This window comes from Prionailurus viverrinus, chromosome D1 (assembly GCF_022837055.1).
Source record: "Prionailurus viverrinus isolate Anna chromosome D1, UM_Priviv_1.0, whole genome shotgun sequence".
Lineage (NCBI taxonomy): Eukaryota > Metazoa > Chordata > Mammalia > Carnivora > Felidae > Prionailurus > Prionailurus viverrinus.
This window is the reverse complement of record NC_062570.1, coordinates 58723679-58751127: the sequence shown is the minus strand read 5'-3', so window position 1 is coordinate 58751127 and position 27449 is coordinate 58723679. Positions and strand designations below refer to the sequence as shown.

General features: G+C 52.4%; 1 protein-coding gene across 1 annotated transcript in view; it reads left to right on the top strand.

Annotated features, from left to right (window-relative positions):
* Window positions 1–27449, top strand: part of ARHGEF17 (Rho guanine nucleotide exchange factor 17) — a 58234-nt gene that overhangs the window by 3842 nt on the left and 26943 nt on the right. The gene's annotated exons all lie outside the window — the stretch shown is intronic.

Sequence of the window (27449 nt, the reverse complement as noted above, 5' to 3'; positions counted from 1 at the left end):
TTAAAAGTTCTTGTCTGCTTCAAGGTATTCTCGGTGATAATTCCAAAAGGTTTAATCTAGTCCTTAGCTATTTCTCAGGGACAGGTTTTAGAGATTCCTGTCTGATTCTTTTTTATAAATACCCAAGGAGGTGTGAGAGTCTTTCCTGAGTCTTACTGCCCTATCGGCCAGCCCCTTTCTAGGATGTTAGGGTTTGGGGCCCACAGCTGACATAGGTCTGTACTTCCTCATGTGGTTCTTCTGTGGCAGATCAAAATGTGGGTTTGTTCCTGGGCCTGGGAGAATTGGAGAGGTACAGGCATTACTGATGGAGGAGCAAAGAAGATTCCATAAAGTACACTGGTGGCCCTGGCCTTTCTCTGTGACTCAACCTCTCCATCTGTAAAATCACGGATTGTGGACAAGGTGCTACTTGTCTCCATCCAGCTGGTGCTGCACAAATTTGACAGTTCATAGGTTGGAGTTGAGCCCCTCTTGGTGCCTGCGGTCTGCCAGAACCTCTTCTGATTAGAGTGGGGGCTTGTAGGGGAGGGCAGGGACAGAGAAAAGGCTGCTGAAGCTCAGCAGACAGGGGCCTTGAGAGAGTTCGGGAGTGGTTTCAGCCCCCACAGGCAGGACTGCCTCTCTGGGTCAGGGTGGGAGCACTGTTCCGCCATCCTGCCAGCTCTCATCTCTCCCACCCCACCCCCTTTCTGGTGACTGAAATGCTTCCCCCTTCCTCTGCCAGACCCCAAGCCCTGGGGACTCAATCTTTCTGAGGGCTCTCCTTCTGCCTTCAGATGTCCCTGGAGTTTGGGCTGTGGGTTTAGATAAGTTCTAGGTGTCATGATGCCCTGGCATCTGACTTAGAAGCTAGATTCTGGGTGTTGGGTTCTGGGCCTAGTGTGGGGATGGCTCAGGGTTATTTCAACCATGGCCTGCATTCCCACTGTGTTGTGGGCCTGTGTGAAGAGCCTGGAAACCCTAAACCCTGGACTAATTTGGTCACTCCCAGTTCCCAGCACTCTCACGGCCCCTCTGAACTCTTTCTTTGTTTCCCTTTCCTTGTCTCTGTTTCCCCCTGGTCCTGGCTCTGGTGTCTCTCACAGAGACCACAGAGAGAGCCAGCAGGCAGGGAGTGGGGAAAAGGGAGCCTGGTAGGACAGCTCTGATGCCCCTAATTTCAGAGCCAGCTGTCTTTGGAACATAGGGGTGGGGGAGGGCATGAGCAAGGGCAGCTCCTGCCCAGGCCCCTTCCCCAGCTGCCTTTCCCATATAATTATCTCCTCTGGGAGCCTTGAAGGCTAAATTAGGGAAGAAGGCAGAAATGAACCAAGGGACTCAGGGAAACTGGTGGGGGTGGGGGTGGGGGTGGGGGAGATGCTCCTGAGAAGAAGCATTAAGACCCAGAGAGGAGGTGGGAGTTTTTGCAGAATAGGTGGCTTTTGGCCTGCCTTCCTTCATATTGTTTGCCTGTCCCACCCAACTTCGGCAAGAAGCTTAGCCCCCTCCACCACCATGTCTGTCCATAACACAGGCTTCTCCCTGTCCAGCATAGAGCCTCTCTCGGGCCTCCAAAGCTTCACCTACTCTAGCCCTCCCACTTTTGTAGACCCAGCTTGATGTCCCCTCTTGCCTTGTAGAGGAGAGAATGAGTGAGTCTGTCTTTGGAAGAGCAGAGTTTGAGCCTAGGCTCCAGATCCCATGTGGGCTAGGATCAGTCACACCCCTGCTCTATACCTCACTTTCCCCTTCTGTAAAATGGGGGTAATGGTTTCTGTCTGCAGGCTATTATACAGTGAGTGGCTGGTGTGATCACTTCCTCCCTGGGGGCAGGAGAGAGGGAAAAAACAGGCTCCACTCCCCCCTCTGCCATGCCCGAAGCTCTTCTCAGTGACCGGCCTGGCCCTTCCTCCCTGCCCCCTACTGGTTTTTGAGCACAGGGCTGGGCACTCTGAGCCTCAGTATAACCTGGTAGACTTGAATTGGTTCAAAAGAGATTCACCATCCCCTAATTCCCCAACCTCTTCATAAAGCCTGGAGGTTCTCCTATCTGCTAGCCTCAATCCCTTCTGCTATCCCCTTCCTTCTGCCTCCAGGAAGATGGGGAGCAGCTGTTCACCCCCTCCTACTGGCCTCCATGGAGGAGACAATGTTCCCTTGTTTCAGGCCTGGGGCTCCAGTCACGCTCCCAGGGCTGTGGCTGGGGATGGTGTGGTGTGAGCTCCAGAATGAGAAGGGAAGAGAAGAGGCTTTCACACTTTGCTGATGAGGCAGAAACTAGGCTGAACCCAGCCAGGGGCTAAGAGGAGAGTCCCTGGGGGGCAGAGGTGGCCCCTGACCCAACCCAGGCTTTGAGGAGTCCCTCAAACTCGGGTCTCTCCCAGCCCAGAGTCTCTATTTGCCCTCTGCATGGCGTATCCCTATTGGGAGCAGGTGGCCTGGGTACCAGGCCTGGCTCAGCCTCTAACTTGCTCTGAGACGTGGACAGTCATCTTGGGCCTCGATTTTCCCATCTGTACAGTGGGATGTTAGACTGCGTGGTCTCGAAGCTCTGTAGGGAAGACAGCCTGCAGAGTGGTCAAGGGAAACAGGAAGTGTTGGAGTGTTGCTGGAAGAGAAAGAAAGCTCCGTGCAACAGCTGTGAGAGCCTAGGAGCCCAGGGAATGAGGAATAACTTGTGGTCATTTTGTTCTCTGAACACCTGCTTGCGTATCTGCTGGGAGCAGGCAGAGCTGTTGGAGCCCCCGTGCCCTGCCCTGCCACACCCCTTGTCATTTCCACTTACACCCACAATAGCCTGGATGATCAGACTCTTCACTCCAGTCTTCCCCTACCCTGGCCTTCAAGTACTGAGTCTTGTAGCCCAACTTTCTGCCCTCAGGTACTGATACCTGAACACATTTGACAAATGTGACAACTATAGCCCAGAAACAGGAAACGACTTGTGTCTCAGAATCCTAGATGGATTGACTCACAGAATTTTAGCATACTGGACTAGCAGTTAACAGTGGCTAACATTTATTAAGTGCTTACTATATGCCAGATACTCGGAATGTTTCATTCTTCGGATGTGGAAACTGTGAGAATCTTCCAGTGCTGGATTCTTTGAATTGCAGACTGTTAGATTCCCACCGAGTCCTAGAATGTCAATGTCTTAGAGGTGAAGGAGCCAAAGGGATCCCTGTTTCTTGGTGGGACTGGCCTGCCATCTGAGTAAGGGGCGTACAGTCAGGGGGTACCTGGGGCGTGTCACCTGCATACCCCTAATAGCCTGAACACCTTCCCGGTGGTTATTTAATTCACTGGGACCTGGAGGTGGAGTGGAACGAACTTTGAGACTCAGTTCTGAGAACACTGGGTCTAAGGTCACACGGCAAGGCAAGCCACAGCTGGGCCCAAGCACCAAACCCCTGCCCCAACAGACATGCCTCCCCCGCCACCCCACCCCGGCTTGTCCGACTTGCCCGGCTGCAGCCCTTCATCACCTTCCTTCTCTCTGTGTCCCCTTGGCAGGGAACCCATGGGGGTGGGAGTTCTCTCTTTTCCCTCCTTGGCTCTTTGCTGTGATTTTTCCATGGAAACTGGTTCTGGGAGGGGAGGCAATTAGGACATTTGGAGTTCTGAGCGATACCAAATATCTATAATTAAATGTCTTGTCACCCAGAGGAGAGTGGGATGGGGAGGGCAGGCAGAGGGCGGTCCCTTTCTTCTGTTTATTCCCCCCTCTCCTACCCCCAACTCCCCCCCTCCCCCCGCCCCTGGCCGACTCCTTCCTAAGGGCCCTGGACTATTGGAGGGAGTACAGTCCAGGAATGGGTCCCCCACCAAGAATGGAAGAGTTGGGGGATGGACCAGGGTTGAGTCTGACATTTTTGAGCCCCACATTTCCAGGACCAGCTGGGTTTGGGAGGCTCTGTCCCCAGCACCCTCCCAGTGTAGGGACTTGCCCTTCCTGCTTCATCCCTTTCCATCTGTGATCTCAGGCTATACATGCTGCCCCACGGTGGGGTGGAGGCACTCCCAGGCCTGGGGAACCAGACACTCAGACCATTCAGAATCTAAAAGCAGACTTAAGGGACTGAAGGATGTTGAAGAACTGGTCTGGGGGCTGGCAGGGGAGACTTCTTAGAGGTGGCTATGCCTGGAGCCTGGCCTTGAAAACTGGAAGAATCTATATAGCCAGAGAAGAGAGGGAGGGGTTCTAGGAGGAGAAGGGCACAGTGATGAGCAAAGTCTAGGAGACAGGAAAGACATGACAGGTTGTGTGTGGTAGGAGTTTCTATCAGAGACTTGGGTGACCCATGATAGAGCAATGCATTCATCCCTTTAACAAATACTTACTGAGCTCCTAGACATACCAGGCACCTTCCGGGGCCCTGAGGACACAGTAGCAAACAAAACAAAGTCCTGGCCTCATGGAGCTTCCAGACTAGTGAGGAGACCTCACTAGGGGCTGGGGAGCAAAAGAAAGTAGGTTAAGGGAGCAGAGAATGAGAGGGAGAAGGTACTATTTCAATTTTTAAAAAAAATATTTTTATTGATTTTTGAGACAGAGACAGAGCATGAGCAGGGGAGGGGCAGAGAGAGAGGGAGACACAGAAACTGAAGCAGGCTCCAGGCTCGGGACTCGAACTCACAGACTGTGAGATCATGGCCTGAGCTGAAGTCAGATGCTTAACTGACTGAGCCACCCAGGCGCCCCGAGAGGGTACTATTTTAGATCAAGAAGTCTGGGAAACCCTCTCTCAGGAAGTGAGATTTGAGCAGAGGCCTGGAGGAAGTGAGAGAGCAAACCAGCTAGCCGTCTCAAGGAAGGAACATTCTGGGCAGACCAGCTAGCCGTCTCAGGGAAAGTACATTCTGGGCAGAGAAGAACAGCAAGTGCAAAAGCACCGAGGCAGAAGTGTGTTTGAGAAGTTATCCAGAGGACTGTGTGGATGGAGCAAAGTAGGAGATGAGGTCAGAGAGGTCAAGGAGGGTGGAAGTGGGTCAGGGTTGAGGTAGATCTCATAGGCCAATAGGAGGACTTCAGCATTTACTCGAAGTGAGACAGGGCAGGCACCTTGGGAAGGTTGTGAGTAGAGCAGTGACCTGATCCGACTTAGGCTTTCACAGGTCTGCTCTGGCTGCTCTGTCGGAAGCAGGGAGGCCAGTAAGGAGGCCACTGGAATATCTGGGTGAGAGCTGATGGTGGCTTAGGCTGGGACAGAGGTGGTGGGGTAGTGGGTTTCTGCTGCAGCCCAATGGGTTTTGTGAGGGACTGGATCCCAGCGTTCAAAGTGAACACAGAGCTACTGTGGCACCCATCGCTGCGCAGTGTGTGAGGGGTTGATTAGGGTGGGGAGGGGGAAGTTGATAAAGTCCCCAGGGTGTACTGGGGCTGTAGGCTGCACTGACTGCCCCCTGCAGACCTACATTGGCTTGGTTCAAAACATAGGAGAGGGGAACCACCACAGGGCCGTAGTGACGACGGCCACAGTGCCATATCCCACTGGTGTCTCCTCTACAGCCACAATGACACCCATCAGCTCCAGCCTGCATTTTCCTGAGACCGGGAGCTCACGCCACCCCATCTGGTCCTCCGGCTAGGTGGGCATTGCCATGGTCCCAATATATGGATGAAGAAGCAGGCCCAGAGTGGACAGAGGTTGGCCTAAATGCCCTGTGGCTCAAGTATGGGATTTGGCCCCAGGTATCCTGACTCCCAGGCCATACGTTGGCCCCACAGAGTTCCCACTGAGCAGAGTTGGCTGGAATGGCTGTGTTAGGGTGGGGGAAGGGGGAGCCCATGTTTCCCAGAAAGGCTTGAAGCCCTGGCGTACTTATTGGGAAATGTGCCCAGGCAGCCTGGCGCCTTGCTGGCAGGCCCTAAAACAGGGGCTCTGGGTCTCCTGGGAAGCAAGAGCCTATTGGAGCCAATGGCCCCGCCATGGGAGTTGATCCTCTCCCCCCACTTCCACCCTAAGCCTCTGGGGCATTCCAGGGGTGGACTGAGGCAGAGGAAAACTGCCAGGCTGCTGGGCCCTGGGCAGTGAGTGAGCCCTAGCCCATGACATGCAGGGGCCTGGAGCCCCAGCCAGGGTATCTGAGCTCCAAGAGGGGCATCCATGACCTCCCCCTCCAGTAGCTGTGGGAGGTCACCAAGAATGACTTGGTAGCACATAGAGGCTGCACTAAGGGTCAGGAGATGGATTCTGGTCTTAGCCTCTCCATTTTCCTGGTGTGTGGCCTTAAATAAGTCCCTTCCCACCAGAGCCACAGATTCCTCCATGCTCTTGGGCACAAGGATAAAACCTCCCCACAGGGCTGTTGGCAGGGGCAATAGCTTTCCTCAGTAGATCCCAGTTTGTAGACTGAAGTGCCATTAGGCTGCTGAGGAGACTGAGGCTAAGTGGGGCTGGGCCTCACCAGGTCCAGCCCCCAAGGCCTTTTCCTTGCCACCAGCTGCTGTTCCAGGCTCCGCCACACACACAGATGAGGCTCTCTCCACACTTGAGGCAAACTGGGGGGCTTAGTCTGGGGTGATGCTATTGCCGCCGGGATTTTAAAAGTTGGTCCAGGGCATGGGGCCGTCTCTGGGCTCTGAGACTCTCCCTAGGCAGGGAGAGAGTGCGTGCGGAATCTACACAGGCACCTGAGGTCAGAGGGACATGAGCTGATTGCAGTCTAGGCTGGCAGACAGGTGGTATATTGGTTTCCTGTTGCTGCTGTGGCAAATTACTACACATTTAGTGCTCAAAATGATACAAATATTATCTTATAGTCCTGGAGGTCAGAAGAAATGGGTTTCACTGGGCTAAAAATTAAGGTGTTAATAAGGCTGTGTTTCTTCTAGAAGCTTTAGGGGAAAACCCATTTCCTTGCCTTTTGCAGCTTATCGTGTCTGCTGGAATTTCTTGTCTTGTGGCCCCTTCCTCCTTCTTCAAAGCCAGAAGCATCACACCTTCAAATCTTTCTCTCACTCTATACCTCCTGCCTTACTCTCATAAGGACACTGGTGATTACTTTCGGCCCACTTAGATCATGCAGGAGAATTTCCTCATCTCAAAATCCTTAATCGCGTCTACAGAATCCCTTTTGCTGTGACAGGTAACATATTCACAGGTTCCAAGGATTAGGACATGGACATCTTTGGGAGTCATTATTCTGCCCACAACAGGTGGACAGAGGGGCCAGGCTGTTGGTTCCTGAGACCAAATCCCCCGTAGGTGCTGGGCATGAGGCAGAGCCTCTGACCACAGGCCCACTACATCTATTGTACATTCATTTCTTCCGATGTTCATTTGTCAATTGTCATTCATTCATTTTGCAGTCAATTGTTGAGACCCTTAATGGACAGTAGGAACACACAGGGAAAGCTGGGACATCATCCCTGCTTACCAACACTTTTCAACAAGGGTGCTAGTCCCCTGAGGTGGATGGGGTCGAGAGGTTGGCTGAGCACTGGCCTGGTGGGAGAGGGACAAAAGTGGGTCACTTATGGATGGGCTTGGTTTTTAGGGGTTGCTGGCCCTGAGCTTGCTGACTAAAAATTGGGATGAAGCAGCTTCCAAGAAGGGCAGTTAGCAGAGGATTTAGAGGCAAGGCAAAGAGGGAAGTTGAGGGTCTAGGGACGGAGTGGGAATTATATCTCTGTCAGGCTGCTCTAAGTGACCTTGGATGAGGAAGAGCTCCCTCACCTCGTGTGCCAGGAGCTCCATGTTGGGGATTGGTGACCTGGTGCTGTTGGATCAGAGGATCTGTCAGGTTCCTTCATGGCCTGAGAGGCCGAGGTGCTTCCCAGAACATGGTATGTGGAGGGTAAGGAGCACTGCCCAGATCCTTTCATTCCCCCAGGCTGGCTTTGAGACCCAGGGCAAGCATTTACAGACTCCTCTGCATTGCCCCCTCACTCCCCCAAGGATTATTGTTGAGATTAAATGAAATCATGCCAAGAAGCCTTGACACATAGTAGGTGCTCAAGAAGTGTTAGTTCCTTCCCTCATGACTGAGAGGCTCAGATGTTAGGATTCTAAGATTCTAATAGACATTGACTCTGGAATGCTCAACATCTCTTTCCAGCCGTGAAGCAGAGGACAGAGCTTTGGACAGGAGAGCAGCTAGGGTCCTGACTGGGTAGGGTCAGTGGCCGAGTAGCCTGGGACTTTGGAGGGGGCAGGTGGGCAGAGAGAGAGGGGCTGGGCATTTGGGTGGAGTCCAGCTCCCCCTCTTCTTTTGTTACCACCAGCTCCAAACTGGGAGGCTTAACAGAGCCAGAGCCCTCTCTGGTCAGAGCCCCAGACCCATTTGAACCTGCCTCTGAAGCAGGGTTCACAGCCCTTCCAAGCCAGGGGGTCTGAGGGTCTATGTGCCTGGTGGGCTTTGGGGTTGGACTGATAAGGGTTGACATGTCAGAGTTGACTCTAACTCACTCATTGAGTGAAAACTAACAAGTCATTGTATCTCAGCTCTGAGCCTTAGTTGCCTGCCCTGTCAGTCCAGGACCCTAGATTTAGAAGCTCTCAGAACTGTGGCCACTTTAAGGGCATGTGCTTTTGAGATTGCCAGTTAAGAGTGTAGAATCTTGTGGTTTCAGGATGAAGGATTCTGTTTTTTTCCAGGAGTCCATACCTCTTAGCTTGATTTTGTTTGTACATTTGAGATGGTTACTTCTTGGTTCTGAGATTCTGGGGCCAAGGAGAGGCGGGGCAGGTCCTGGGCCAGTAGGGGAACTGTGTTGGAGGGGGCCAGGCTGAGGGAGCAAGCACCAGGTTGGTGTCTGTTTCCTGTTTATTGGTTCCCAGGGGGTGAGCAGGCCCTGCCCCAGAGCAGCATGGAGCAGGAGGGAGGGAGGCGGGCTTGGAGGAGGAGGGGGGGGGTGGTCCTGGCTGCCAGCCAGCCTCACAGTCTGGCCTTCTGGGACTGTTGAGACCCCTCCCCCTGAGCCCCCTTGAACAAACATCCAGTCCTTTCCCAGGACAGGGCACTGAAGGTCAAGGAGCAGATGTGGAAGGGAAGGGGTGGTAGGACAGGAAGGGACCCTTCCCCCCCGCACCCCCCCAGCCCCTCAAAAATCCTACTGACTCCATCTTTCTTGGCTGCCTGTGTTACTGAAGTCTCACTTCTGGTTCCTCACTGTTCCCCTCTGTCTCTCCCCGTCTCCTTGGTGTGGAGCATAGTGGTGAGATGTCCAACTTCTTGGTAGGCTAGGAGGCAGGAAGAAGAAGAATAGGGACAGGGCCCTCAATGCCAGGAGGTCTGCCTGGAAGGATCTTTAGAAACCAGCGATGTCTTCTAACCATCCCTTACCCTAGCATTATTCAGAGGCGACGGGAAACTGAGGCCCAGCAAGGGGAGGGGTCTTGTCCAAGGTTGAGCCATAGTAGACCAGGAGCAGCAATCTGCCCTGTGCACCTCACTGCTGTTCCAACCCCAAACTTGGATTGCTGGGTGTAAGGGGGCACTGGGAATTCTTGAGGGGGAGGGTGGCATGGCTCACTTGGCATTTTAGGGAGTTGGACTAAATGAGGCAGGAAAAAGAAGCCTCGAAACATGTCTGCAGAAAGGTCTCTGACCAGAGCACACAGGGAAAGGCTGTGTGTACAAGAGCCAGGTTGAAGGCCTTTGGTGCCAAGTTAAATGACCTGGGCTTTGTCCTGTGGGCAGTGGGGAACCATGAAAGCGTAGGAGCTAAGGAGGAGCAGTGCCAGATGGACACATTAAAAAACATCCTCTGGTTATGGACTGGAGAAAGCAGGTGATGAGAAGCCCAAGCTAAGGGGTACAGGTGATGTAGGGATGGAGAGAAAAGGATGACTAGGGAGATAATTTGGAGGTAAAATCTGGCAATTTAAATTTAGGCTCAGGGGCCCTATTAGAAACTGGGGTGGTGGGGGGGGGAGTAGTGGGGCCCATCTCCCTTATTTGAGTTAGAGAATGTGGCAGTGGAACAGAATGCAGGGTCATCTGAGCAGAGCAGACCATTCCTCTGCATTTGTAGAAGGGTAAGGGGGCTCTGAGCCAGCTCAGGTCTTTGCCACTGTGCCCCGCTGTGCCCCGTATGCGTCCTATCTAACTTCAGTCCCTCCTGCTGCAGCGGAAGTGCCTGCTTCTCAGTGGGGTCACCAGAGAACAGCAGAGCTTCAGGCTACATACACCCCCAATCCCACTCCTTCTGGGAGTGGCCTGGGTAGGGAGCTTGGGGGGATGGGGAGAAGGGGCAGGCCTGTGCTGCCTTGCTAGCTATAACCCAAGACCAGTCACTCAGCCTCAGTCTCCCCATCTGTCAAGTGGGAATCCTAGATGTGGTGGAGTCCAGGAAAGCTCTGGACTGTGCAGGCTCTCGGGAGCTGGCAGTAAAGCAACTGGTGTGTGGACAGGCAGGCCATCTTGCTGGCAGTGCTTACAGTGGGGCCTACAGTCAGAGACAAAGTATCCTTGTGATATTTGTACCAGACTCCAAGACAAGTGCTGTTCTGTGGCCCTGCAGTCCTAGAGGCCTTCGTGGAGAATAGGGCAGGCTGTAGGGAGAGGAGTAACTCAGATTTGGGGCCTGATCTGAGCCTCAGTTTCTTCACCAGATGCCTAAGTACCCTTCTAGCTCCTTGCTGCGCCTGGGTCTCTTTTCCCCTCCTGGACCAGAGCTTTCAGGCTTCTCCCCAAGGCCAGCGGGGGCGTTGCCTGGGGCGGGTGAGGAATTTCCGAGGGAACAGCTAAATTCAGCCCCGCACTAAAAATAGTCCTGGGCCTGGCCCCAAGGCTAGAGGAGGAGATGGGGGGGGGGGGGGGGTGGAGGGAGGAGGGCGGGGCAAGCCCTTATCCTGCCTGCCCCACCTCTTCACCTGGACCCAGGGCCTGGGCTGCGGAGGACCTCCTCCCTTGTCCACTTCTTACATCAGGCCTTTCCCTTACTGGAGCTCTGGGCTTTCTTCTCTCCTCCCTTCTCTGTCCTCCCAGCCTTCCTCCCCCAGCCTCGCCCCTTCTGGCTGTGTCTCTTCTCTATATCTCCCTGCCTCTGACCGAGCCAGACAGAGGCCCCTGGCCAGGACCAGGCCTTCAGAAGAGGGCCTTGAATAGGGAGGTGTCCTCTTGGCATCCCAGCCTAAGTATCAGGAACCACCCCCGGCTCCACTCACAGATATTGCAACCCCTTTCTTCTGGGCGGGGCGGGGGGGGTGGGGGCGGAGGACGAAAGAACTCAAAGGTTCTGGGGTGTAGAGATGTGGGTGGAGCCCCTGGTTCATCCCGTAACCCAGTGCATGGTTCTGGTCTTGCCAAACCCTCCTATTCCTGGCACACGGGGCATCAAAACACATTTATTAAATAAATGTCATGGAGAGAGTGGGGAAGGCAGGAGGAGAAGAGCTGGGCCCTGCCCTTGGGGAGTTCCCAGGCTACTCGGAGCTCTTCCCACCCCCTAGATCCAGCCCTGTTTTGGCTCTGCCCAGGGATCACAGGCCTGAGCATCCAGGCAGGTGAGAGCTGGCAGATGGGCAAAGGGTGCTGTCCCAAGCCAGTACTGAGTTGGGGTAGGAGGGGGGAACTGGACACTGAGGCCCAGCAAAGGTGAGGTTCCTAGCTCAGGTCACAGAGCTCAGAAGGAGAGACATGGTGGTATTGGAGGCTAGCCTGGCCTCACTCCAATGCTGCAGGAGTGAATTTTGACTAATTTAGCAGGGAGATCAAGGAGGAAGTGGATGGAAAGTCTTAGGAGGTCTAGCCCACGGTATTTGACTGAATATGGTGCGACTCATGGCTGAGGAGTCACAGGTAGTGGTAGCAAAGCTTGTCAAGCTCTTCCTGTGTGCCAGGCACTGGTCTGAGCACTTTCCATGCATTCACTCATTCAATCTCACAACTAACTGTGGGGAGGTGCTATCATCCTTGTTTCTAGATGAGCCTGAGGCAAAGCGTGATAAAGTACTTTGCCTGGGTTAGGGAAACTAAGTGGGGAATTGTTGTTGAAACCCAGACAATCAGGTTCCAGGATCCATGAACGTCACCCAGGCTCCTGGCTGTCAGGACTGCCTGGGTGGGCAGTGGTGCCATCACCAAGGTGACTATGTGGGAGGAGAGAGTGGATTCCGCTTTGCACATAGGAAACCCACTGACTGGATTTGCAGCACACAGTCCTAGCCCCAGGAACTAGCACATAGTGGTTGCTCAGTAAATACTAGTTGAATGGCTTACTTGCATATGAGGGCCCCTTGGGGTGCAAGAGGAGGTGATGGGCAGGCAGAGGGAATGAGTATTTCCTCCCACCACCTGCCCAGAGACCTTTCTCTTGGTGCTGGAGTGCAGCTGAGGTGGGTGCAGGGCTCCCTGCTTGTAGAGAAAGCTCTGGGTTGGAAGGGCGCTGAGATGAGCAACAGGCAGGGGAAGGAGGGGTGGGTAGGGGCAGGCCAGGCAGCGCTGGCGCGGTCCCGCCTGCAGTATCTGGAAAGCAGATCTCTTGGGCCATGGCCGGCGTGACTCAAATGGAGACAAAAAAACCTTCCATATTTGGACAAAGAGCCCAGAGAGGCCCGGACCCGCAGCCAGCCCAGGCCGCCTCCCCCCACCCCTGTCTCCCTCCGGGCCCCTAGCCCTGAGCCCTGTCCCATGAGTTTAACTCTTGGGCCTCAGGCAGCACTGTGACCTCCTCCCCTGAGTCATAGGGCCACCTTCCATGTGGCCAAGCCTGGGCCATGGGTGCTGGAGAAGAACCACCCAGCGTTGGACCCTGAGCTTGGGGTGGAAATGCAGAGAGGAGTCCTGGCAGATCCTGCAGTTTAGAAGGGGGTTACACACCCAAACAAACAATTCACATGCCATGGGGTGAGTTGACTGTAGACCCCCACCTATCCCAGCATCGGCAAAGCAGAGGTACACAACACGTAGGCATACATGCGCGCGCGCGCACACACACACACACACATTTCTTTTCAATTCCTAGCAGACTTCTGTATTCCCAAAGACATTTATGCAGATATCAGCAGTGAGGACCCAGCCTGAGAACCTCTCATACCTTCCCTGGAGCAAGCTTTGATGACAGCAAAGTTGGAGTAGATACGGGCAGCCAGATGTCAGCTTAACAAGTAATGTAAATAGTCATTATCCCTCTGGGGCGATGCAGACGGAGCAATTCATCTCTGCACTGAAACCCCTGAGTGCCCAACGTGTAAGCTGGGTTGTGCAGTGGATGCCAGAACCAGGTGAATGGGGAGAGGGCCTCAGCCCACTTTCTGCCTGGAGTGGGACCTCATTCCCAGAGGGAGGACCCACATGCTCACTGTCACTGGTGGAGTAACTGAGCTGACTACACAGGTTCCCCGGCTTTTCTAATTAGCCCTGGTAATTAACTCTGGAATCAGCCTGGGTAATGCGTGTGGAGAGTCCAGGGTAACCTTTAAAATTCATTTCCATTGTTGCCCACTGGTACCTACATGGGCAGGGTTAGCATGTGGGCTATAGGACAAACAGAAAGAGGTTCCTACCCCAGGAAGAGGTGGGGAGCCTTGTCTGAGAACTGAGGATCAGAAGGAGGCCAAGGTGGGTGAGGGTCAGGGAGGCTAATGTGGCTGGAGCCTTGAAGAACCAGCAGGACTGACTGGCAGAAACGAGGCCAGGCCTTTCAGTCAGAGAGAACCAGGAAGGTAGAGAGGCCTGTGATGGAATGGTGCATCTAGGGTGCCATGGAAGCTCCTGATTTTTGGAGAAGTCAGGTGGGTCCTGGGGAGTCTACAAGGCCAGCCTTGAAAGTCTGGGGTTCATCTCCGGGAAGTATTTCCAAGCTCTTAGGAATAGTGGAACCCCTTCTTCTATAGGACAGGTCAGCTTGGAACCTGGTTGATTTAAGTGAAGGTGGGGGCATGTCTGCCCTCTTGATCACGTCTCCCTCCATGTCTTCCATGGAGCCCCCTAGGACTTAGGCAGAGGCTGCCTCTGTTTGGGGCAGATGGGCCTTGGCATAGGGGTTGCAAGCAGGACAAGCCTCTCCCTTCAGGGAGCCTCCTCCGAGGCTCAGAAGTTCAGCCCAGCCAAGCTCCCCGGGGAAGGAACAAACCCTGTTGGGACCATGTTTCCAGAAGTATCCAGGATGATGGAGCACCCCACCTTGGGGCTCCTATGAGCAGGCAATGTCCCCCAGCAGGGGCCTATAGAGCTGGGCTGGGCCCTACCTGATGGGGAAGATGACCTTTTGGATGGTGGGAAGACCCTGATTGTTGACTGCTGCTGCCTGGGAAGGTACAGGCCCTTTGAGGGGGGTAGGAGTTAGCAGCTAGCCATGATCCCAGTATGGGAATGCTGTCTGGCCCAGCTCCATCACTGACTGGGGACAGGGGGAGGCAGCGGGCAGGTAATTTAGGTTAGAATTGGAAAGATTCCCCCAGAGCTCAGAGTAAAAGGAAATGTGAACAGACATTGGCAGGAGAAAGCCTGAGCTCTGAGCCTGGCAGATCCAAGGCCCTTCAGAAACCAGGCTTGGCCCATCTCGGGCACTAGCCTACCTGGCCTGCTACACAGCTTAGGCTCCCACTTCTTTGGCCATCAAAAACATTGGATGAGTCAGAAATTGCCAAGCATAAAGACAGGATGATGCACCTTGCAGAGACCAGCATATGCCAAGGCCTGGTGTGTAAGAGTCTGATGGGTTGGAGGAATTACTATGGCATGAGCATCATGCAACCAGAGTATGATACAGGTGGGTAGAATTTGACTTGATGCTGATGGGTCAGCAAGGGCCAGCTCATCCAGAGTGTTTGGGGTCAACCTGAGTGCTTACACTTGATCCTACATCCAGCTGTGTTGGTATAAATGGTTATATATATATAGATTGGAGCCAGATGGCTTAAGTTCAAAGCCTGCTCTTCCTCTTAGCTATATGACTGTGAGCAAGTACTTAATCCCTCTGTGGCTCAGTTTATGCTCCTGTAAAATGGGGATGATGATGATGACGTTCATTATAGGGTTTTTGTGAAAATTAAATGTGATAATGACTGTGGTGGCTGGGCTGGACCACTGACCACAGGGGATCAGTGCGAAATCATAAAGTTGGAAGGAGAGAGAAGGTGGCCTGGCCTGGCCTGGCTGAGGAAGGGCCCCAGGGATGGGGAGAAGTGGATCGGGTCACCAAGAATAGCCTAGAGAGTCATCTGTGGGGGAGGGGGACATGCTGAGTTCCTGGGAGAGGCTCAAAACATCCCCCCCAGGCAGCTGCCATAGGAAAAGAGCTAAGGGGCTTTGTGGAGGTGGGGTGGGGGTCTGTGGGCTTGGGAATCTGCTGGATTCTCCCTGGCAGAAATTCCCACCCTGCTATAAAGTTGCCTATGGATGATCTCACTTTACAGTCAGTATCTATGGCCCAGAGAGAGACAGGATTGCCAGGGCTGCGCAGCAAGTTCTAGCCCCAAGTCCTTCATCTAGGCTGGGGCCTCATTTCCAAGCTTTGGCTGGGTGGAAGCCTAGCCCTGATGTCACTCAACCTGAGGAGGCGTGGGGGCGCTAAAGGAGCAATTTGCCAGTTCTCTGCAGAAAGGGCTAGGGGCTTCCTCTCTGGCTGCAAGGTGGGCAGGGAACGTGTCCTGTATGAGACCACAGGTGACACGGGAATTGTGCAAGAGGAGACCGCCTGGGAAACTGAAGAGAGAAAGCAAAGACAAAGGCTTCCAACGCAGCGTCCCAGAGCAAACCACTTCTTTCATCTTGTTTTTAGTCACCGGGAGCCCCCTTGGGACCTGGTCCTGTGCGTAGGCTGGAAACACAGGGCAGTGCCCAGGGGTGATCAGAGGCTGCTGCCCAGAGGCTGGGGGAGCCCAGAAAGTCCACACTCTGGAGGGGGTGTACAGAAGGGACAGTTTCTGAGAAAAAGGCCAAAGCTAAGCCTTTGATGGATGAGAAGGAAGATGAGGGTTGCAAAGGCTGTTCAAAGCTGAGCCTGGAGCAGGCAGCAGGTGCCAGATTATAAGGTGAAGTTTTTAAAAATTCAATGTAGGTATTTAATATTTTGAATAGATACTATAGTCACATGGTTAAGAAAAACCAAAAAGGGTAAAAAGTCAGGGCACCTGGGTGGCTCGGTTGATTGAGCGTCTGACTCTTGATTTCGGCTCAGGTTGTGATCTCATGAGCCCTGCGTTGGGTTCCACGCTGCCACAGTTTGGGGTTCTTTCTCTTTCCCTCTCTCTCTGCCCCTCTCCCCTCAAAATAAGTACATAAACTTGTTTAAGAAAAGGTAAAAAGTCTGCCTCTCACCAGCTGCCTAGTACCTACCCTGTCCCACCCAGGACACCCCGTTATTAGTTCTTATGAATCCTTCTATATGCAAATACCAGCAAATGCACTGTCTTTCCTTCTCTTTCCACACAGAAAGAGGCACACTGTTCACACTGTTGTCTACTTAATGAGATCTTTTCCCAGATCTTGCTTTATCAGTGCTTTGAGAGCTTCCACAGTCTCTTCTTGTGCTGTGTGGTGTCCCATCACACAGATTACCACATCTGTATTTAGCCACGCATTAAAGGATGTTTAGGATATTTTCAGTCTTTTCCTGTTACAAATAGTGCTGAAGTGAACAAGCTTCTTCAGAGGTTATTTTGTACATGGACTGGCATATGTTTAAATGGTTTTTTTATTTTTTATTTTTATTATTTTTTGAGAGAGAGAGAGAGAGTGCGCGTGAGTGAGCGGGGGAAGGGCAGAGAGAGAGGGAGACACAGAAGCTGAAGCAGGCTCCAGGCTCTGACCTGTCAGCACAAAGCCCAATGTGGGGCTCGAACTCATGAGCCATGAGATCATGACCTGAGCTAAAGTTGGACGCCCAACCAACTAAGCCACCCAGGCGCCCCTAAATTTTTTTTAACATTTATTCATTTTTGAGAGACAGTGAGAGCGGTGGAGGGGCAGAGAGAGAGGGAGACACAGAATCCAAAGCAGGCTCCAGGCTCTGAGCTGTCAGCACAGAGCCCAGTGTGAGGTTTGAACCAACAAACCATGAGATCACGATCTGAGCGGAAGTCAGACGCTTAACCGACCAAGCCACCCAAGTGCCCCTGAACTGGCACATGTTTAGAGCAATTTCTTAGGGATTGAATCGCTGGGATGAAAGGTATATGATTATGACTTTGATGCTTTACAGAGGGGTCCATTACCAGAGTAAGAAGCCTGTTTCCCCACAGCCTCACCAAGTGGGACCTGCAGTATTTTCCCAGTCTGAGAGGTGAAATGGTATCTCAGGGTAGTTTAATTTGCATTTATCTTACAGTGAGTAAGGCTGAGCATCTTTCCAGATGTCCAGGAGACATTTGGATTCTCTTTCAATGAATTGTTCATATCCTTTGCCCATTTTTCTCTTGGGTTGTTGGCCTTTTGTTTACCGATTTCTAGGAATCTTTAAAGTATTAAGGGGTTTATTATTTTCTGGGTTATGAGTTGTAGATATTTTTTCCAGATTTGTCACTTGATTTTTGACTTTGTTTATGGTATGTTTTTACCATGCAGAAGGTTTTGTTTTTATGTGGTCTACTTTATCAAGCTTTTATTTTAAGACTTCTGTATTTGGAGTCACATTTAGAAAGGCCTTTCCCACTCCAAGGTTATAAAGCAGTTTCCCCATGTTTTCCTCTGGTGTTTTATGTTTTCTTGTTTTGTTTTACATTTAAATCTTTGACCCGTTTGGAATTTATCCTGGTGTGTAGTGTGAGTTATGGCTCCAACTCTATTTCTTCCCAGAACTGGAGTAACTTTTCCAGGTGGGTGTGAAGGCCGGAGGCTATAGCTATTGAAGGTCAATGGCAGAGTGGTGAGAAGGGCTTGGGGCAACAGGAGTATAATGTGATAGACAGAGATGGGGCATAGGCTGGTGCCATAGCATTCTCAAAGCCTCATCTCTGCTGTATGACATTGGACAAGTCCCATCCCCTCTCTGGGCCTCGAGTATACCTAGAGTATAGCCGAAGGGGCCCTGGATATCACGCTGAACCCAGGGCTGACTGTGAGGGAGGAGATGGACAGCAAGAAGGACTGTCCTGAAGGCAGGGGCACAGAGGGTGGTGGCCATGGATCCAGCACCCACTGAGGCTGGGCTGAAGTGGAGGGGGTTGGGGGGCTGGCAGCAGAATTGACAGTGTTCCTGGAGTGGGCAGGCAGGAAGACAGAGAGGGGCGGGCACCCATTTAAAAATACCTACTGCAGCCTGGCACTGCAGGCAGGGGTGGGGGGCAGGCCCTCTGCCAGCCTTCCGGATCCAGGAATGCTGAGGGTTGCTGGGGCAGGCACACAGTTAGTTGTCTGAGGACTGGGGGCCCAGCCCAGCTGTAGCCATATCATGGAGGTCCTCTTTCCTCCACCATGCAGCAGGCATCCTTGTCCTCTCCCGTGGAGAAAGAGGGACAGACCACCCTCTTAGGGACTACTCCTGGTACTGCCCTGGACTTGCTGTGTGACCTGGGGTCAGTCCCTGTCCGCTGGGGTCTCTATCCATCAAAAGGGGCAGTTGGACTTGCCTGGTGTGCTTCTGCCATCCCTGGCCCTCACCCAGATTCCAGTTTGGGTTCGAGCTGGGAGGGAAGAGCTTGAAGTCCTTACCTCTTCCCCCTTTACAGATAGGGAAACTGAGGCCATGGAGGGGACCCTGACCCCTGCCCTGCCATTGCTCTTTTTGGCTATCTTGGGCCTCTGGACCCTCCTCCCTGCCCCCACACGGCCTGTACCAACTCCCCACCCCCACTCCTGGGCCCCAGTGGTCAAATTCCAGGGCTGCCATTGCCATGGCAACAGTGGGCTCACAGGGCCCCTCCTCTCAGGGTTCTCTACCAGGCTGTTGTCCAGGGAGGAGGCAGAGAGGGCCTCCCGCCCCTGGGGGACTAGAGGGGTTGGGGGTGGGGTAGGGAGGAGGTCAGACCCAGCTGGTTTCGCATTTGTTTTCCAAAGGAGAAAATGGAAAAGGCACAAAGTGCTGCCAGCAAATGCTACTCTGTTGTTATCCCAGACACAGTGGGAGGGACAGAGGTGGTCACCTGGGCTGGGGACAAGAGAGCCACCTAGAAAGCCTCTTCCAAACTTGCACTTGGAGAATCGCCCCATGAAGGGTCTGAGACCAAGGTTTTAGAATGGGAGATGGAAGATCCTTCCCCAGGTCACCAGCATCCAGTGCTAATGCTGCCTAGGGACTAAGGGGCCCGGCCCATCTTGGGCTTTCTTCCAAGCAGACCTGCCCCATTGTGGAAGGAGTTACCATGGTACCATTGGAGGGGGTGAGCTCCTCGGCCCTGGGTTTATGCAAGCAAGGACTGCCAGGGGATGCTTACCCCGGGAGGGGGTTGGTCCACTTGACCTCTGAGATGACCTGCCTTCTGAGGTTCTCTGGTTATTCATAACCATCCAATATTTATTGAGAGCTCTGTTCCACACACTGTGCTAAGTAAGCCCTTTATATTCTGTATTCTATAGATGAAACCGTGGCACAGCTGTGGGCCTCCTGGAGGTTGGGGCAGCCACCAGCACAGTGTAGTCTCTGTATATGTACATATACATCCATATGTATGTCTGCGTATGTATATTTTGTAACGTGGAGATGGTGCAGTATGCATGCTTCTTGCTTCTTCCATTTAATATTACACTGGACGTTTCTCCGTGGCATTTTAAAGAACTCCATAAGTGCATGATTCACACAGCTTTGTGGTCACTTCCCGCTGTTGTGAAGAAGGCATGGTGAGTATCCTTGTCCTCTTCTGCTGCTGCTATTCCCTGGACTAGAAGATGCCTCCTCTCCTGCACCGAGGAGTAGATGTGGATATCCCGACCCTGGGGTGCCCTGTGGGCACAAATCCTGTCTGCTATGAGACCTTGAGCCCAGTCCTTAACTTCTCTGTGCCCATCTCCTCTTATGTACAGCAGGGTAACAATAGGGCCCACCCAGGAGGCCTAGCTGCAGATTAAAATAAATACTTGTAAACAGCATGAAGGAACACCTCCAGATAGATTAACTTCTATTTGTATGCTATTGCTCTCTTTTTGTCCTAGGCACAGCAGGTTAGTGGCAGAGGGGAGGATTTGAGCCCCAGCCTTGCCACCTCAAGAACCTGAGCAAGTTATGACTCCCCACTGAGCCTTGGTTCCCCCCCTGAGTTGCTGTGAGGATCTGATGAGATTAGGCTCTGCAAGCATTTTGTAAACTGTAAAGTGCTGGATGATGGATGCCACTTATTATCTGTATCAGGAGAGCAAGGCTGCAACTCCAGAAGCACAAGGCTGCTCAGAACAGAAGGGGAGTCACCAGATCTGGGATATCAGGACAGCTTCCTGGAGTGTTAGTCCTGGTCCTGGGGGCTTGGGACAGTGGAGCCTACCTAGGTAGACCTGTCTCAGTCTGACTTCCAGCTGTGAATCCTGTTGCGTGTGCATGCACATACACATGCACACATGGGTGACTGTGGCTGCCCAGGCATTAGGACTGGTCACTAGTTGCTGATACAGAGCAGCAAGGCTTGGAAGCCGCTGGTCAGCCCAAGCTAAAGCCCATTTCTACCAGCATGGCCCAGACCCAGTGACAGCCCCTTGGAGGCTGGGGTGGAGGGATTGTTGAACAGACCGTGTTCACCGTCTCTGGGCATCTTGACCACCCTGGGCTTGCCTAGTATGATGGGAGGAGCTTCCCTGGGCTCTGGGTTGGGTCAGGGTACACAGGGTGTACTTTAGGGCCAGAGTGACTGATGAATGGAACTTGCTCCTCTCCTGGGGTGTCCCCTGGATCTTGGAATAGGGTAGGGGCAGGGGAGGTTGGGGCCTCAATGCCTCCCAGTGGGTTGGGCCCCTTTGGACAAGATTTAGTGAAAGAGCCCCAAGGGCCCAGTTCTAGCCTCAGCTGACTGCCTGCTGCCCTGGGGGATCTCAAGACACTTTCCTCTCTGAGCCACATTTGCCTATATGTAGAATGAGAAGGAATGGTCCTGTCTCTGGCTCCTTCCTTCAAGGAAGGCTTGAACATGGGAATTCTAAGGTTGCTGTTCACATTCATTACACAGAAACTTACTTTCATTCATTCACTTATTCACAAATACGTACTGGGCACTTACTGTGGGCCAGACTCTGTTCTAGGCATGGATACTGAAGTCTGCAAGTTCCAGAGGGGAGGAAGCACTTCTGCCTTTGTTCCAGCACCATCCACACCTAGAACAGAGATCAGATTAGTAGGTTGGTAGGAGCTGATAACACCTCAAGCTTCCCAGGCTGAGCCGTTGGTGGTCCGAGTATAGTTTCTAGCACCGTTGTAAGTGGGGAAGATTGCCTCTTTTGTCTGCCGGGCTTTGAGAGCCCCCAGGATTATATCTACAACTCAGGCCCTGCCCCCTCCTCCTTGCCTCTCAGCTCCCTGGGGCTCTGGCCTGAGGCTGGCCTGGCCTTTCCCAGGGTGCCTGGCCAACAGCCCAGTGAGTCATCTTCCGCTCTAGAGGCAGGACACCCCATCCCACCCTGAAGACACACACAAATGGAGCCCACCTCCCCCCTCAGCTTGTGCCTGGGTTCGAGGGAGGGAGGGAGGGAGCCTGCGGGAGGGTCTGGAAACAGACACTGGATAACTTCCGTTCCCACGATCCCTTACCCCAGCCTCCCTGTGTGCTAGAGAACTGGGTGGAGATGAGGGAGGGGAGCCCTCCTTGGCAGAGCACCTACTGTGCAGCAGGTGTTCACTCTTATTTTCCAAGTGGGGAAACTGAGGCTGAAGGGAAGGAATGTTTGCAATAGCTAGAAAGTCACAGCCCTGGACCCAGACCATAGGGGCCCAAATCCCTGTGCGGTGTTCTATGCTGTGCAAGGTTTGGACATTTTGAGTGAAATAATTTATCAAGCTCAGAGGAGAGGGTTCTGGGAGGTAATCTCACACACAGGTTCTGAGCTAGGACTGGGGCCACAGGCCAGACCACTATTGCGGGCAGAAGTGTGCGCAGAGGTGGGTGGGTGCATTTCCTGGGAGCTAGGGTTGCCAGATTTAACAAATCCTGCTCTAAGGCTTCATTAGATTCCCAATGGTATCCCTGCTCCCCACCCCTGGCCACCAAGAGTGGGCCAACTTGGCCTCTCAGACTCAGATGTAGGTCCCGGAAGATCTGGGTTTCAGTTTCTCTACCTGAAAAGTGGAGATGACAGTCTAGCCTCTCAGGCCCTGGAAATGAGTAAATTCAGAATTTCTTAGCTGGTCAAGAGATGTTTTTCACATCTGTTGGAGTCTGTCTATCCACCTACCCCCCACCTCCTGCTTCCGGCCATTATCCTTGATGTGAAGAAACTCTTCCTTCCCAAGCTGGAAGGTCCAGCTGTATCTTCTTGAAATTAAGTGGCGATGGGGGAGGGCAGAGAAGAATAAAGGGGAAAAACCCACATGAAAAAAGACCAGTTAAATTCAAACCACATGCCCCACAGACTCTGCCATACAGGCCTCTGCTGCCATCTGTGGGTATCTGGCAAAAGTGCAGTTCTGGAGCCCAAGCTTTCTCACTAAGGCCAGAAGGCTGAATCCTGCCTGGCACAGGAAATCTAGGAGGATGGCCGGGCTGTCCATTGGCTGTCTCTGGCGTGACCTCACTTACCACCTCCTTCAGGGAACGTGGTGAGGAATTTAGAGTCCACCTGAACCCTCCTTCCTCCCTCATTTGTTTACAAAGGGGGACCTGATCCCAGACTGGGGAGCAACTCTGCTTAGTCACAGAGCGAGTCAGTCATTTGACACATATGTGTTGTGCACCTAGCGTATGTCAGGGACACAGGTATGAACACAGAGAGACCTGGTCTCTGCCTTTTTGGACCTTATAGTGGTGGGGGTGGTGGACACAGAGAGACCTTCCTCCTATTTCCATGTCTCCTATTGTTGCCAATCATCCAGGAAAGAGAATACAGCTTGTCACCACCTAGTTCAAGGGATTCTGGGCTTGGCTTGACTCATTTATGTGGTCTGTGACCCTGGTGAAGTCACTTGACGTGGCATCAAATCCCAGCTTTGCCATGTCCAACTTCTTGACCTCAGGCACGTTGCTTCAGTTCTTGGAGGCTTTGTTTACTCATTTTTAAGATGGAGGTAATATTATACATAACTTAGAGGATTGGTGTCAGGATTAAATGAGATAATGCATGAGGAACAGCACCTCACTAAACAGGAGCTGGTAGTAAAAGTAAGACCCCACCAAGGTTGTGGGGAGTGCACGTCATTCCTGGAGGCCCAGGAGGGGCTCAGGAGTGCAGTGGGTGGAGGTGTCTCTTCTGAGTTGAGAGGTGGCCGGCACAGTTCATCAGCCAGAAATTGGCCCTGAGCCCCAGCACAGGGAGTGAGAGCTGCCACCTTGAACCTCTTGTCAGCTATCAGGGTCAGTTTCTAGAAAGAGTGGTGAGATTTTCTAGTGCTGCTGAGGGTGGAGTCCCAGCTGGACTCCTCTGGGCCAGTAGATGAAATCTAGGTCTGTGCAGATATTATCCTCTTCCTGTCTTTCTCCCTTTAGGAAATTAAGAACCTTGGGTTCTTACCCCAGCTATGCCACTTATTGGCTGTATGACCATCGTTACCTCTCTGAGCCTCAGTTTCCCCAGCTAGGTAGCTCTCACTTAGTCTTTCATGCAGTTGCAGCCATATAGTGACTGCGCTGGAATTACCTTGAAGGCATCCTCATTTGTAGGTCTGGCAATCGTACTGGCATTTGGGTGGGACCTTATCTAGGTGGTCAGCTAGAACACTATACACAGGCCTCTGCATGTGACCTGGGCTTCCACACAACGTGGCAGCCGGGTTTCAGGAATGAGTGGCCCAAGAGAGCAAGGTGGACGGACGTACATGGCATTTTTATGGCCTGGCTTTGGATGTCACATAGTATCTTTTCTGCTATATTCTGTTAATTGAGGCAGTCACAAAGGTCACCCAGTTTCAAGGGGGAGGAGACATAAACCTCATCACTCTATGGTAGAGTGTCAGTACCACACTACAAGAAGAGCATGTGGCATGGAAAATATTGTGATAGCTATCTTTGAAAAATGCAATCTGCCACACCTTCCTGGGGGTGGTTAAGAGGATAAAATAAGACAGTGATGTAAAGTCTTAGCCTGTGCCTGGCACATATTTAGTGCTCAGGAAACAACAGCTATAGCTTTTTTTTTTTTTTTAAGTTTATTTATTTAGTTTGAGAGAGAGAGCATGAGCACGTGCATGAGCAATGAAGGAGCAGAGAGACAGGGAGAGAGAACCCCAAGCAGGCTGTGCACTATTAGCCTGGAACCTGGCATGGGGCTCGATCTCATGAACCGAGAGATCATGACCTGAGCTGAAATGGAGAGTCAGACGCCTAACCAACTGAGCTACCCAGACTCCCCAGCTATAGCTACTTTTGAATATTATTGAAGTGGCCCTCACTTTTCATTTCTGCCATGGAACCAAACGGACTATCACCCACTGATGGGCTGTACAGTCACATGGTCACAGAAGACCACTGACAACAGTATACACAGACATGTGGGTGAGTCCACACAGATGAGACACCATTGTGTCACTCACAGTCCCACCTCCAGGTGCACACAGTCCCACCTCAGCAGGGCAGTGGCCTTCCTGTGGCAGGAAGGACCTGAGGCTCCTTCAGTCCTTGATCTCTCCTTCCCATTCCCAAACATATTCCCCAGAATTCTTGGACCCACGCTGAGCAGCCAGTCCCGAGGGAGCTCTGTGGCTTGGACACTGCCCTTGAAGTTGCCTATGAGGCTTGGGAACTTGGTGGAGCCTTGAGAGGCTCCTCCTTCCGGAAAAGAGTGTCTATAGGGGATAGGCCATGACCTGGGAAGGCACGGGGAATAGACAAATGACAGGAAGAATAGGGAAGGGGTCTCAGACAAGAACAGATGGAGATACTGGTGCCCCAAGAGGAGAAGTGGCTTGTTCAAGGTCACATTACTAGTAAGTGGTAGAGCTAGGGATGTGAGGCCAAGCTGTCTGGCTTCAGAGTCTGCCCTCTTAATTTCTATGCCAAGAAGTCCCTCTTTTGGAACTTTGGTCTCATTGATGAACCTGAGGACCTGAGGAGGGCAGCACCATCAGTGAAATGAATAGCCCACTAGGTTGGGAACGTTCAGTTCCCATAACGGTGGACATTGATGGGGTCAGGAAGGGCAGACAGTCCATCTGGGCAATTAGCCAGGGCTTGGTTCCCAGAGAAGAGCATCCTCCTTGATTCCAGCATTGCCTGTTGACAGCATTTTATTTTCCACCCAAACCATTCTGCGTCAGGAGAACCTGTTTATGTAATCATCTCGGTACAAATGAGGCTGGAGAAAGGTAATGCAGACTAGTGCACCAGGAAGGTGGGGGAGGCCAAGCTGAGTGCACGAGGCTAAGGGGAGGTGGAGACGGGCTCTCCTCACAGGGGAGGGGTGGTTTTAAGAGCATGGGCCCTGGAGACAGTCACCTCAGATGCACCCCTTATCAGTCAGGTGACCACTCTGAGCCTCAGTTTCCTTGTTTGTAAAATAGAGGAGAAACAATAACAGCCTTTGATGTAGGGCTCCTGTGGAGATTAAAGGAGCCAGGGCTTGGAAAGCAATAATGGGGTGCTTGACACCTGAAAAGTGTTCAAACAGCATTAGTGATGGTGAGGATTCTAAGATTATGGTGTTCCCAATCTGGTTTGGGCAGCTCTGGGGTCCAGACCCTCTGTGGCAAGTACTCATATAGAGCTATGCAGATATGAAAGGCTGGAGACCCCTCCCCACCCCACAGGAGCCTGATGAGACCCACTGCCCCAGAACCTGCCTTGCATTTGTCATTCCTTTTTCAATTCCTATCTTCCCACTTAGACTGTGGTACCCAGCAGGGCATAGACCTCTTTTCTTATCTTGAAATCCCCAGCATAGGAGTGCCTGGATGGTTCAATTGGTTAAGCATCTGACTTCGGCTCAGGTCATGATCTTATGGTTCTTGAGTTTGAGCCCTGCATTGGACTCTGAGCTGACCGTGCAGAGTCTGCTTAGGATTCTTAGATTCTGTCTCCCTCTGTTTCTGCCCCACCCCCAACTCATGCTTTCTCTCTCTCTCTCTCTCTCTCTCTCTCTCTCTCTCTCTCAAAATAAATAAATAAACTTGAAAAAATTAAATCCCCAGCGTAGTGCTTGGTACCTGGTAGGTACTCAATAAATACTTGTTGAACTAATCAACAAATGAAGAAAATTAAAACTCAGTTAATTACCCATCTATTGAACCGTATGTCCGTGTAGCCATTTGTGTGTTCATTTGTTACTGATTCATCATTCTATTCACCCCTCCACTTAGTTATTCACCTATGATCATCCTATTCATTTAGTCAGCCATTACTTATTACTCATCCATTTGTCCATCCGTGTGTCCTTTCTCATGACTGGGCCCCAGTTGGTCCAGCACTAGCTGCAGGAGGACCAAGTGGCCCCAAGTGGGCAAGAAGTCTTGTAGGAGGTCTTGGGGGAGCCCACAGTGGGAGATGTGTCTAGAGGCAGGTAAACAAGGTATTGGATTTCTTTTAGAGATGGGGCAATATCAGCTTACTGGGGGGAGGTAGGGAGGGTTAGGTGTTCCTCAGGACTAGCAGAAGGGTGGTCCCACCCAACTGGGGTGCCCAACCTGCTTATCCTAGTGGGGTGGTGGTCTTGTGGAGCAGAGCCCTTTTGTCCCCTCTCACCTTCCCTTGACTAAGGAGGATAGGAGCTGTTTGGTGGGAGGAGGGTGGTATATGTGTTGTGGTGGGGTGTGCGGTATGCAGTGTGGAGAGGAGGGCCCTTACCAACCACCTCATATACTTATAAAAACTATTCTGAGGCAGACCCACTCCAAACAACCATAGATACCCAAAAGGAAAAGAGACGTCAGTACCTAAAAGGGGAGTTCAGTGGAACAATAACAGAACCAGACCTGCTCAGGGGTGCTCTGGACATACATGGTGCCCCCAGCCCCCTTCCCAGCTGACCTCACTCTGAGGGGCTCCAATGCCCATGCCTTTGTGGGGGTGATGCCTGGAAACTCTGATTCAGCAGCTATATGTTCCTGTTCCTTCTCTCAGCTTCCTTTCCCCACCCCACTAGCTCCCCTGTTGCCATGGCAACAGGCTTGGATGTAATTAGCCATCTTTAATGAAGCTGCAGCACGCAGTGCCTTAGCATCAAGCCCAGCCCCCTTCTCCAGGGCAGCGGCCTCCTGAACTCTGCCATCTGGGCACCCACATGCCTCTGGATTTCTTGACCTCCAAATGTTGTTCAAACCCTGCCTCCTCCAGGAAGCCCTCCTTGAATACCCCCTACCCCCCCAGGCAGAGGTGACTCCCTCTGCTGAGCCCTATGTATTGTCTGGGAGCTCCTGGATGCCAGCCAGAGTGGATTCATCTGTGCAGGGCCTGGTCCTACTGAACTAAGGGAATGGATGCACCTTACTAACAAGCTATGCACTGCCTCCCAAAAACTCAGAGGAAATGAGGCCCCAGATCATTTAGCTGGAGAGAGGGTCAGATGGAGGAGGAGGT